The sequence below is a fragment of the Schistocerca serialis genome, chromosome 2, assembly GCF_023864345.2.
Source record: "Schistocerca serialis cubense isolate TAMUIC-IGC-003099 chromosome 2, iqSchSeri2.2, whole genome shotgun sequence".
NCBI lineage: Eukaryota > Metazoa > Arthropoda > Insecta > Orthoptera > Acrididae > Schistocerca > Schistocerca serialis.
In genome coordinates this window covers 877,511,839-877,526,425 of record NC_064639.1, presented here as the reverse complement: position 1 = coordinate 877,526,425, position 14,587 = coordinate 877,511,839, and positions in this window count along the sequence as shown.

The window sequence follows — 14,587 nt, the reverse complement described above, 5'->3', positions numbered from 1 at the left end:
TGGCGCTAACACACTGCTTTCGTCTTCGTTGTCATTTCTCAGTTTATTTTGGAGCCTAGTATTACGTTTTTCACGCGCCACAATTGTCACAATATTTCACACGATAACACAGAAAAGCACAATTTGAAGAGCAAAAGTAAGAAAACACATTAACATAGCACTGAAAATAATATCTAGTTAATCGCAAGCGCAGCTGCGAAATACTTGGTGCAAATCTACATACATGCCACAACTGTTTTACTGTACAACAATGAAAAACTACAACTACAAAGGAAATTCTCTCTATAATTATGCACTAGCAATAAACAAAAACTACACTAATTACACAAACTACAAGAAAAAATCAGAAGATTCCAGGTTCGAATCCTGGCAGGGTCACCATATGAAACGTCCCCTTTGAACAATTATACATGATTGTGCTTAAACTGGCACACAATATTATTAGCGCAATGCTATCTGACTTTCAAAAATCTCTACAAAAGAATGGCCCTGACTAACATTAACCTATACGTTTCACAAATCACTTACCTCACAAAAATCTTCGTTACTCGAACTACTGCAATACAGCGAGTGCCACTACTGCCAGCTAAATAAAAGATTCAAACTATTGAAGGCACTAACTACTGATAGGCATAGTTAGCAAAAGAAAGATTTTGATTGAGAACGAACAATGTATTTACCTTAATAGTGTTCAAAAGTCATAATATATATATCAGTTCACGATATCCAATATTACAAATTTACTGTCTCTGTCCAAAACTCCGCCATCTCACTCCCCACATCCACCATTGCTGGCGGCTCACCTCCAACTGCGCAACACTACGCGCTATTAACATCCAGCTGCCCAACACTACAATGGCAGGCAACAATGCAAACTAGCCACAGACTGCACACAGCACAGCCAGTGATTTTCATACAAACCGCTATGTGGCATTACCAATAAGAAAACCTAAACAGCCTACTTACAAATTGACGTAAGTGTGGCACTGAATGATTTTAAACTTAATTTCGTTATGAATCTTCATGCATTGCTAAATTTACACACTTTCATGATAGGTAAGCAACAGTAATCCAGTATGACTGGTTTGCACATTGACATAGACCATTTCGCTGCCGAATGCGCATAATATTTTGCTAATTCGTAACGATCTGGGGTGCTTTGCTTACTAAAACAGTTATGTTGCCTTGATAAGCTGAAATTTATTGCCGGCCACTGTGGCCGAGTAGTTCTAAGCGCATCAGTCTACAACCGCACTGCTGCTACAGTCGCAGGTTCGAATCCTGCCTCGAGCATGGATGTGTGTGATGTCCTTAGGTTAGTTAAGTTTAAGGGTATACGGAACGCCCTATGCTTACAATGTTAAATTGAGCTAAAAGTTAGGAACATTTTCTCATTTGTTATTTGGACTATACTCTTGATTTTTTCACAGAACGCAGAGATATGTTCTGCTTTTATGCTGAATTATTAATTTTGAAAAAATAATGTATAGTTTTTCAGATATTTTATTTTTTGTAAATGTTAAAAAAAGTTATACATTTTAACAAGTATTTTAAAATTTACATCCATTAATACAAAATAATTCCACATATCTTTTAATTCAGATATATTAGAAGGTCGTAAGGAACAACTACAGAAAATTTCATCTTTCTACTATAAATAGACCCTGAGAAAATGTACCTTGTACACAAAAAAACTAAAGTTACGGGAAATTAGGTTCAAAGTTTTTATTTCAGTACAAGCCTGCTCCATAGCTTGTATCATCAGAATCGTCCAACAGCTTCCTCTTGATGGCTCTGCTATGCTGTCTAGCCATCTTTGAATTTACTTTTATGGCATTATCTGAAGACGTGAGCCGTTCCTTGTCCAAACAAAGCATAGCTCCGGCAATTCGTAGTCCTACACAGAGCCCCAACTTCTGCAGAACTTTGCACTTTGTTATATTGCCCTGATTGAATGATGAAACAGCATCATAAACGCCAAAGTGAAGTGTGTTTATACCCACAAACACAGTTTTAGGTAGTCTATTCCATATCACATGGTTCACACACTCATTTGGATTTTGAGTCTGGCCATGAAGACATTTCTTTAGTAGACTAATATCTGCGAGGTCTCGGAATGTTGGTTTTATTTCATCCATTATGGCATGTGGCAGGTGATGAGGGTGATTGTATTGTTTCTTAGTTACCTTGCCTCTGTTGTACTTGCACAAACTATCGTCTCCTTTTGTACATAGCCCATGTTGGGGATTCTCATTGTTTGAAGCTGTATAAAAAAACAGAGCACAGACTGCTCTTCTCATTAATTCTGCATCTGCTGTATTCTGTCTTATTCGTAGACCGTAGCACTTCTGAATATGATCTATTGTAGCATCTGTCAGTCTATTTTTCTCATCTAAAGTTTTTCCATTGCTTAATTTCTTGCCTTTCGTGATAGCCTTGAGCCGTCAAAGTCTTGATCCCATCCTTTTCTGAACGCAGCCAACACACTCCAGTTTGGAAATTTTCACATCGTTACCATAGGGTCTCAGTTCCTCAATTTCTTTGAAAGCCTTTGAGTCACCATCTCCAAGATAATTTATGTATCTAACGTTGTACAATTTTACTGAGCGTTGATAAATACTTCTTACACCAGCAACTTCCATACCACCACTTGACCCATAGTAATTTGCCATGCACTCCTCTTCATTTTTAGTTTTCATTTTCTCCTTGCATCTGCAATGCTTGGAAAGTATTGCCACATCAACTACCTTACCAGTGTCCACACTTGTAGCTGTTACTACACCATTCAGAGATGTGTGGCCTCTCTTCTGCCAGCTTCCATAAAAAGCTATGGACAAGTCTCTGCTATTATTATTTTCAACAACTGCTTCCTCAACAGCATCTTTCATGTTTTCCTGTGCCACATCTTCTACAGCAGAGCCTATTGCAGTTGTGTGTTTGTTAAATTTTGAAGGTGGAGGAGGGAGGTTCATCACACCACACAACATGGCACCTGCAGCCCTGCCCTTTCCTATACACCATAATCCATACACCAGTCTAATGTTTATATCGTATAGTTTACCTGTATCTGCAGTAACATGTGAGGAATTGAAGAAAGTAACACTGTGTTTGCAATAACTGCACATCACCTCTAATTCACAAGCAAGTCCTACATGTAAGTTTGTTTTCAATGAAACACCACGTTTTCCACATTGTTTGCAGCACACATTGTTCTCCAAAACGTCTGATAATAAAGAGACGTTAATTACCTCATATTTTGTAGTCCCAGCATTTAGTTTCTTGTATTCTTCGTCAATTCCAGCTAGTTTTCTTCTTGAAGCACTTTCCGGTGTAGTGGCAGCAGCATCACTCAATGTATCACTACCAGTGTTGAGGTTAGTCGCTACTGGGACATCAGATACTGATGAAGATGAATCAGACGAATTTTTAGTACACTTTACTTTCTTGCGCCAATGTACACGATTTCTAAATACCTTCATACTAGGTCTTGGCATGTTGAAGGAAAGAAAACTCAATGACTTCTCCACACACGACTTTCACAACAATGACATGGATGTACTCACAAAGGAAACAACACAAATGGTGCAGAATCTATTGTCAACTGTCTAGCAGTGTTGCCAACAGAAAAGCTAACTCTCTTGTGCTCAATTATATCTCTGGCAAGGCTGTCTACATCAGGTATATTTCGAGTCTCATATACAAGGTGCGGAACATCGTGTGTCGAAATTATTTTAAAAAATTATTTAAAATAGTTCTATTCACGTCATCCAAATATTTTATACATGGTATTAAACGGGAGAGTCTAAATTTTTCGAAAATGCATTTACCCAAAAATCGATTTTTTCATCGAAAAACTCATTCTGTATACCCTTAAGTAGTTCTAAGTCTAGGGGACTGAAGACTTCAGATGTTAAGTCTCATAGTGCTTACAGCCATTTTTTTTAAATTCATTTTTATTAGTATAGTTCATACTAATTAGCGTTTCTTCTTTCATTTATATCTTATATTTACGTGTTGTGTTTAACACACTATTCAGCATTAATGTAGTCTTACACATGACTGAAAACAGTCTGACAAAGTTTGGATAGTTCTTCAATTTCACGCCTGTGTATAGTATGTTGGTAGCACTTCGTCGCCTTGCCTACTATGCTGTGTAACAGACTTTAAAGCTGTGACGATCAGCATAACGAAAAGGCGAAGGGTCTCGCTCGTTTTGTCCACGGCTGTACACCTCGTGTCCTCTCGAGGGACTACTAGTCTACCGTACTGTATGCGGTGGCTGCGGTGCAGCACCACGAACACTGCTTTACAGGCACCACAAGTAGTCTTCGGTAGAGAGGCTCTCGATGCCGTACGACGCACACCTTTAGCCTGCATCTGGGTGGCACCTTCCAGTGTGCAATACACATACATTTTTTATTACAGACCTACAAACTCCACGATCGGCACTCCATTTGCCTTGTCTTTCATAAGGCCAATAAAATTCTTGTTCTGTGGAACAATACGATACGGATTATCAGTCACGTATGAGGATGTGTGGAATTCATTACCATGGTACATCATTACTTCATATGGGTTGCAATTCTTCAACCAGTAGATAAAGATATCTGTATCCATATAAAGTAATTTAGGATCTGCAGAATGAGGTTTTGCAAACTCATAATGAAAGCGGTACATGTTGAGTCTGGATAGGTCTTGTATGTGCATCCCCACATAAACAAGTTTTGTAAGCCTACTGCAGTCATTGCAATCTCCACAGCAACAGAGTTCTTATTGAATATGGTGACTCTCTCAAAATTTGGTCTGGCAATCAATTTCTTACGCCATAACGCCCATCCCATTCGCCTCTACTCAGAATTTGACGTAGTTACCACAAATTCTCCATTGTTTTACCAAAAATTGAATTACTCATTAATTTATAAAATCTTTCTCAAAGTCACACGTCGTAGAAGCTCTCCGTCTCGTATCTTAATCAATATACTCCTTCAACCAGGGGGACTGCTTGTAGGAGATAGCCTCGGTAATTCCAAACAGCTCCATCCCCAAGCTGAGAGACTGCTAGAAATTACAATAATGAATAACGTATCTCTGCTTATTCCCCAGCGTTGTCATCAGTTCCTCTGGACACAAGGGCAAATCGGTGTGCTCGTCATGTCAACTAATATGGTATGTGGCTCCAGCACATTCCCTACATCAGAATCAGCCTCCATACTACCCCCCCCCCCCCCTCCCAAGACTTTTCCACCTAATCCCTGCGTTCGTCTTTGGGCACCCATCGAAACTCACCAATCGGCAGTGACTGCTGCATGCCATGTCTGTATAAGTTATTTACATCCAAGTACATTACGTAATTCGAATAAGGGGACGTGTTGAACCTGTCACCCACCCGTGGGTTATTTGCCTATGCATGCCTATGGACACATTGGAAAAGCTCCCACAGATTCCTCGCTCAAAGAAAAGAAGTATGTCGGTCAATAATTCAATACTGCACTCTGTTTTCTTGCGCATTGGGTCCCAAGACAATCCAAGTGCCATGTAATAATAGACGGGGTTCAGAGAATATGTGGTCATGCATAGACGCCAGAATTTCTCGAAAAGCAAGCAAGCAAGCGTATGTCTGTGTCCAAGTGAAGCTGTGTGTACTCTCTTTAATTAATTTTTCCTTCTCGCCCATTTGTAACTGGATCGAGACCATACAATGAATTATAGCAATGAATTAAAAAAAATTATACAAACTTTCGGCACTTGAGCATGGCATTTTCGTTAAAGGTCCGTTCATGTATTTTTAACCGTGTTTCTTATTTCTGTGATTTCTCTAAAATTGGGCTTCGTTATCAAACAGCACCCAAAGACGATGGTGGATCGAGCTGGACGACTTTTTGCTTAAAATTACAGAACCTTTTACCATGCCAAGTCAGCCAACAATCTCACAGTGACCAAAGACACAAAATAAAACATACATTGATTAGTAATTACAATGTATTCTGAAATAAAAACACAATTAAAAAGTACACTTCCGTTGAACAATTACGAATGCCGTTTGGTTGCAACTCGTGAATAAAATAATCAAATAACGTAGTATTAATGGTGGTGTGCCACGCACGTCTGATCTGGACAAGACCTAGAAAACAAGAGGTGACTCTTCCTCATTCGCCAATAATATGACGATCAAAAATCTTCAAATGTTTCCAGCGGCCGCATACAATATTCATGCAGCTGTCAGCTGTATCTATGGCTTAAATTATTTCTTTTTTTGTTACTTACAATTACGTTTTCCTTTAAGAAAAGCTCAGCATGCAAATATGCCTTTAAATCTCCTAAAGTGAAGATGTTGAATTCCCCCAAACATTCATGGCATGCTTATTCTCTGCATCCGTTATGGCATCACCCGTAAGGTTGCTGGAGAATGCAGCTATGTCGGGTAGCCTGGTTTCGTTGAGTTTCGCCATACTGACCACAGACTCGTGAGGGAAAGCCCCCTTCCTAGTCACAAGTTGAAACATTTCCTCGCCAGGAGACGCAACCTGAGTCATATGCATATCCCCCTGAGTTAGAGTTTCAACGAGTTTCTGAAGTAGCTCCCGCATAAAACGTAGCGTATCAGAGAAGCAGAGCGTAATTTGGGCGTCATTCGTTTGGAGAATGAAATGTATTTCTCGACGCTCTCTTGTAGGACACTGACCTGATTTTCCTCCCATCCGAAATCAGCCAAGTGCTCAACTCGAAAGTGAGCGTCATATTTTCTTAAATTGTGGAAGAAAATGGTATGTGCCTTGGTAGTTGGTACTTCAAGTTGCACGAACTTGTGAGCTGCGTCACGGAACTACCCCATAAGATGACAGAGGTCCCTACGAGGAGTTCGCGCATTTGTATCTAACGGCAGCCCACAAATATGAGAATCAACCGCGTTATTGCACAAAGCTCCATTCTCCTTCGATTTGGTCATGGGGACATTATTGCTGTAAAGCTTTTCAGCCTCCCATGAAAGTTTTCCGAGCTCAGTGAGCAGCCAAACCACAAGATTATCCTCTACGTAAGATTTGTAGCGATTAGACTCGAATCATAAGACGATACAATTTGGTACGCTATCGCACATGGTACGTGTTTTTCTGTAAAAGTGGTGTGTGAGGTCGTTCAGTCACCTTCACAGTGGGCCACAGGAGCGAGGACGCATTCAAATTCGGAGTACACTACAAATGGACATCGCTCCTGGTGACGAGCATTTTTAAACTATATGAATTTGTCTTCCTCAGTAGGCATAATAACACGTACCAGGTCGCTGGAAGCGCAATCTACTAGATGTGCCACTAATAACTTGCCTGAGGAAAAATAACTCAGGCACCTTAAGCATGTATGCTGTTTACCCTTAAGTTCATTCATCTGTGAGACAAGAAGGCAGGACATGTCCTTGATCGAAACATGATGATAATTATTACCTCCAGACAAGAGTAGTATGTTAACATGCCTCTCATGCTCACAGGCAAATTTTTGGAAATGGAAGGGGCTGACGACAGTATGCTTGTCCTGCTTATCTGACTTGCTTTTCTTCTTCAGATGATAAACACGAACCAATATTCCGATATTCTGTGCCTCAAATTTAGGTACGTCCTGGATCTTGGTGGGGAACTCGATACCATCAAAGTTATCACACCCACGAATATTATCACTTATATGGTAGGTACTGACACGCTCAGGATGATCCCTACGATTGTAATTTCTCTCGCAAGCCAGGATTGACCGTGCAAAACAGGTCTGATACTTTCTATATTCGACATTAATGCATGCCTGCTTATTACCTATATCTTAGAGAGCTTGATGTAGATAGACCCTCCATTTACCGGATCATAGGCATCTGTATGGATGTCCACATGTAGCATTCGGCTGAGTGCTTCAACAGACTCTCTCACTTCCATCTCGGAAAACCAGACCAAGCCGGCCAGAGTGGCCGAGCTGTTCTAGGCGCTACAATCCGGAACCGCGCGACCGCTACGGTCGCAGGTTCGAATCCTGCCTCGGGCATGGATGTGTGTGATGTCCTTAGGTTAGTTAGGTTTAAGTAGTTCTAAGTTCTAGTGGACTGATGATCTCAGAAGTTAAGTCCCATAGTGCTCAGAGTCATTTGAACCAACCAGACCAAATTTATGAAGCCACTCGGCGACTAACGTACTCCGCGTTATCACCCCTGTAGGATTCTGCCCACTCGTCTCTTATTGGGCGCCTAGGAAGCTATTTTCTCAGCTAGCTAGACAACATACAAGCAAATCATATTAATGGCCATATGGATCCACAAGTCACGTCTCTTCTAATGCGTTCTTCTAGTCTGGGTTTGCTTGTGCGGCCGCGGCTAGGCGGCGCTCGCTTTTATTCTCTTCGTGTAGATACCGCTCCTGTCGTATAAACGTCCTAGTCAGCGTGCTATTGGATGATGATGTCTCACAGCCCTCTCTGCTGTATCGTTCTTGATCTTCGAGCTGGCATTTGTCGTTACGCCGGAACAACCCCATCCCCCTCCCCCCCCCCTCCAAAGATAATGAATACTTGTCTCGTAATGTCAGAATCAACTTGGCGGGAGGGGGGTGGAGCGACATTTCGTCGCAGAACACTGCACTGCATTTAATGGCCTGATACCGTGGATCATTGACTACCTCGAGTAGCTCCTTTTCCATGACCAGAAGGAATGCCCTTAGAAAACCAACAGGCTCGTAATACCCTCCTGCCAGGTTCGCGATCCTCATGAGCGAGATTTACTCCTCAAAGGCGTGTCCAGTCACTGAGTATTCTAACTGTGGTATGGTGTCACTGACCTGATGCCCTTAACTAAAAGTACGGGAGAGGGACCTGCCACTAGCCACAGGATAATCTCTGTTACTACTACTAATACTGCTACTGGGTATTCCATACTGTCGATGATGGGGTCGATGAGGTGCTGAGCAGCACCAGCCTTGGCAGACATACCCTTCTGGGGTGACGATTCTGACAAGGATGAGGAGGTGGATGAGGCGGCGCTACCGGGTCGGATCGTGGGATCAATCTGGCTGTGGCGATGGTTCCCGATGCTGTTATTGCTGTTGCTGCTGCTGCAAGCCTGACCAGGTAACCTGAAGGGTGGTAGTTCGTTGCTCGGCCCACGGACGCCAAAGCGACAGTGCTGGCCAGAGCTGGTGACGGCCTCTCGTGCTGCGTATAACGGCGCTCTTATAAGCGATGTGTGCCTTACTGGACACCGCTGCTTTGGCGAGAAAGAAGGTTTAGGCACCACCGGTATGCACGCCACACTGTGCTGCAGCTGCGGAGATGCGTCCGCTGTAGAAGAAAGAAAAAAAATTGAGTACAACCTTTGCTGTAAGGAAAGAAAGAAAGGCAGAATACATACTACAACCCTGCTATTATTCTGGCTATTTAGGCTTTTCTATATGAATGTGTACCCAAAGTCCTTAATCTGTAGGAAAAAAGCATCTACTCTGAAGAATAATACAAAACCGAGAGAAGTAGATGAAGTTATAACCAAATCACCATTGCTCAGTATGTTAGCAATGACAATTAGAAACGAAGTTTGGTTAACTTTATATATTTTTAATTATGTAAACTAGTTTTTTTATTAACAGCAGTTAGTAGAAAATTTGGAAGAATGGTTTTCAAAGTATGTCATTAATGAAATAACCAACGGTCGCCATTTCCTTGCTGGAACAAGAATAATTAAAATGGAATTGAACTTTATACTCGTAAGAAATCTTACTTAAGAATAGTTATTGGCGTCATGATGTAGGTACAGTACCTAATGCACACTTTCAAGTACTTAACACCACACATGTCACAGTAGTCTAGGGCCATTTCCCTGACCCAAACAGGTATTTAATCCTCTCAAAATCAATATGCTGCTGATCCATCTCACCTACAACAATATATACATATACATATATATATATATATATATATATATATATATATATATATATATATATATATATATATATATATATATATAAACGCTAGAGGAAAAAAACCTATACAACTACAGACACATAAAAAAATTAGAATTATTTTTACAGTTACGGGGCTGCTGTGCCTTCTCATTAGGCACTGGAGATTGTTGCAAATGCCAAATTGCCTCCAGCTGCCTGTCTAGGCCGTCTAACACCTCTAGAACTTCCCTGTAACAAGACAAAACATAAATATGTATACACACATTTTAATTACATAGCTACTACTACTGATACATAGATATTTCCCTCTCTTTCTAGAAACTTACAAAACTGTTGGCGCCAGATATTCTTGAAGAACAAGAAATAGACCATCCATACACAAAAAAACAACAAATTACGCTATCAGTACAACAATTTTTTTTATATTCAAGTGGTAGTCCTAGCTACTGGCTTTCCTCATGAGGAGGAGTTTGCAGGGGCCCAGGCTCTTCCTCCGCCGCCTCCTGTCAGCCCTCGCAATCCAGGATAAGGTCCTGGAATTGCACTGTACAAAAAAAAAAAAAAGAAACCACAGTACCAACAGAAATTCTTTTTTCAACACACCAATTTTTTCCCAATTTAAACACCGTCACCATATATATAAATTATTCACTTATGTGGTAGTTCATTTTGTGTTGTCATTGCCACTATAGAGTCTTGTACCATGGGAAGCAAGGAGATGATGTTGTGTGGTGGCCATTTTCCTCTTCCTACAACACAACTGCACTTTTGTATTAACATTTATTTATTTATTTGTCCATATAAATCTCTTTTTAAGTACACATATTGTACACAGGATATTGGACAGAAAACCTTTTTAGCTATTGGATTTTCAAATGTCAAACATAAATTTTATAAATTTTTATCACAAATTGGATCTATACAGTTAATAATTACAAATTTAGAAATACTGTATATTTATAACTTATTTCTACAATAAAAAATACAAATTACATCTTTCCTTGCATAAGATACTGTGAGATTGAATAGTAGCAGTTTTTCAGAAGGTAGGATGTCACAGACTTTTTAAAGCTTTGTAGTTCAGTAAGAGATTTTATATGTCTTGGTGATCTGTTGTAAAGTTTTGTTCCTGCATGATATACACCTTTTTGGCATAATGTGGTGTTACAATGATTGACATGTATGTCACTGTCTGACCTGGTACTGTAATCATGGACACTTTTGTTTTGAGGAAAAAGGTTTTCTTTTTTCAGTATGCTTTTTTTGACATGCGTGACTACTTCCAGTATATAAATGCAGGGAAGGGGTAGGATCTTTAGATCTTTAAAGAAAGGTTTGCATGATTTTCTGCTGCTCACTTGTTTCATTATTCTTATAATTGCTTTTGTTTCCTGAAAACTGTTATGGCCTGATGTACATTTCCCCAGAAAATGATACCGTACTTCAGTATTGAATGTACACGAGCAAAGTACACAGCCCTAACTGTTTCTGCACTAGTACTGTTGCAGAGAATTCTTACCACATGGGTCATTTTTGCTAGTTTTGAATTTAGGGCTGTGATATGAGTGTTCCATTTAAGATTTTCCTGGATATGACTCCCAAGAAATTTAGTTTCATTGACAGAACTAATGTTTTGGTTATCTATACATATTACAGGTTGTGCCGGATTTTTATTTTTATCAGTGTGGAAATTCATGAGTACTGTTTTTTGGGGATTAACTATTAGCCTGTTTCTGGTAAACCATTCAGACACTCCTTTTGTAATATCTTTTGCAGATGCAGTAAGATTTTCTTCATTATTCCCTTCAATCAATAGACTGGTGTCATCTGGAAACAGTACTGGTTCAGAATCCCTAATGTGTGATGGGAAATCATTAATGTAGACCAAAAAAAGAAAGGGACCTAAAATGGAGCCCTGTGGAACACCATGAGTTAGTCCACATGGTTCTGAAAGGTGTACCTGGAGTTCATTTCTTTCCATGTACTTAATTTCAGTTACCTGAGAGTGATATTCCAAATATGATTTGATCCACTGATTTGGCACACCTCTTACACCATACCATTCGAGCTTCCTCAGGAGTATAGAATGATCAATCACATCAAAAGCTTTTGTTTGGTCCAAGAATAAACCTGAGATATATCTGTGGTTGTCCACTGCATTTAAGACATGGTTTATCGGATTGAAAGTGGCAGTTTCAATTGATCTGTGTGGTCTGAAGCCATCTTGACATCCAGAAATAATATTATTCTTGTCGAAGAAGGATTCTTTATTCACAAGAACAAGAAAGCTACTTATCCTTAAGCGAGTCCCTGTGTTGTGGTACAAACTCTTCCACAATAGTCCACATTTGCCTCACTGCTGGTGAAGTACCAAGTCCCGCTATAAACACTACACTCTTGTAGCCGATGGCATGAACTGACAGATGCCAACTAGAATAGTGACTCAGCTAGTAACTAAGCTGACTGCCACTGAGGCTGACTCTGTCTGCGACTGGGGTGACTGTCTGTGACTGACTGGGCCGTCCGGTCAGCGGCCGCGATCTAAATACTTGCAGTCGAGAGAGCATTGGTGGTGCATTACTTGCAAGTCTGACTTTGTCCTCTCTCCTGGCAGGCGTACTTGATTCTGCGCCTATTATCGATCTTCTTGCAACCTCTTTGCCGACCAATGTGCTAATAACAGCTTACACCAGCACAGTTCATATTCTCGCTCTTCTTCTTCAGCCATTCTACAACACTTGCTACTGCCGCTGACGCTGGTGGTGCTGCCTCTGCTGCACTTCATGCTCGGTTGATGAGAGACAGGGAGACACACAGAGTCACACAACTATACAGACCTTCTGACGATGGCTGAATGACATCTACATCTACATCTACATTTATACTCCGCAAGCCACCCAACGGTATGTGGCGGAGGGCACTTTACATGCCACTGTCATTGCCTCCCTTTTCTGTTCCAGTTGCGTATGGTTCGCGGGAAGAACGACTGTCTGAAAGCCTCCGTGCGCGCTCGAATCTCTCTAATTTTACATTCGTGATCTCCTCAGGAGGTATAAGTAGGGTGAGGCAATATATTCGATACCTCATCCAGAAACGCACCCTCTCGAAACCTGGCGAGCAAGCTACACCGTTATGCAGAGCGCATCCCTTGCAGAGTCTGCCACTTGAGTTTGCTAAACATCTCCATAACGCTATCACGGTTACCAAATAACCCTGTGACGAAACGCGCCACTCTTCTTTGGATCTTCTCTATCTCCTCCATCAACCCGATCTGGTACGGATCCCACACTGATGAGCAATACTCAAGTATAGGTCGACTGAGTGTTTTGTAAGCCACCTCCTTTGTTTATGGACTACATTTTCTAAGGACTCTCCCAATGAATCTCAACCTGGTACCCGCCTTACCAACAATTAATTTTATATGATCATTCCACTTCAAATGGTTCCGCACGCATACTCCCAGATATTTTACAGAAGTAACTGCTACCAGTGTTTGTTCCGCTATCATATAATCATACAATAAAGGATCCTTCATTCTATGTATTCGCAGTACATTACATTTGTCTATGTTAAGGGTCAGTTGCCACTCCCTGCACCAAGTGCCTATCCTCTGCAGATCTTCCTGCATTTCGCTACAATTTTCTAATGCTGCAACTTCTCTGTATACTACACCATCATCCGCGAAAAGCCACATGGAACTTCCGACACTATCTACTAGGTCATTTACATATATTGTGAAAAGCAATGGTCCCATAACACTCAACTGTGGCACACCAGAGGTTACTTTAACGTCTGTAGACGTCTCTCCATTGATAACAACATGCTGTGTTCTGTTTGCTAAAAACTCTTCAATCCAGCCACACAGCTGGTCTGATATTCCGTAGGCTCTTACTTTGTTTATCAGGCGACAGTGCGAAACTGTATCGAACGCCTTCCGGAAGTCAAGGAAAATAGCATCTACCTGGGAACCTGTATCTAATATTTTCTGGGTCTCATGATAAAGCAAGTTGGGTCTGACACGATCGCTGTTTCCGGAATCCATGTTGATTCCTATAGAGTAGATTCTGGGTTTCCAAAAACGACATGATACGCGAGCAAAAAAAACATGTTCTAAAATTCTACAACTGGTCGACATCAGAGATATAGGTCTCCACAGGGAGTGGAGGGGGGAAGGTTTATATAGACTCTTTGATTTGGGAGAACCAATTAGGAAGAGTAGTTGATTGGAAATCCTGAACAGTATATTCAGTAACCAATAGCAGTGTGGCATTCTACCCCCCCCCCCCCCCCCCCCTCTAGATGAATGCTGCTCTGAGGACACAGGACAAATTCGTGTGGTCTGGCCAGCTACGGTTTACGTGCACTCGTGGATTGAGCTGGAAGAACCCTGCATCTCGTCTGCACTTCATTCTGTGGCGAGCTGTGGCCGCTGACAAACACGCTGCCACTTTGCGAGTCCTCCAGTTACAACCGTCCCTCGTGTAGCAAACTGCTGTGATGGTGTATTTAACATTTTTTTTTCTTTTTACGTGATGCAGGATCATCTTCAGAGTTGTGACTTGGTGTATTTGCCCTCATTTATTTTAGCAATGTTCTTTTCAGTGTATTTTGCCATAATGTATTTCCATTCCATGTGCCCCTGGGAAGACAGCGCAGTGTTTTGT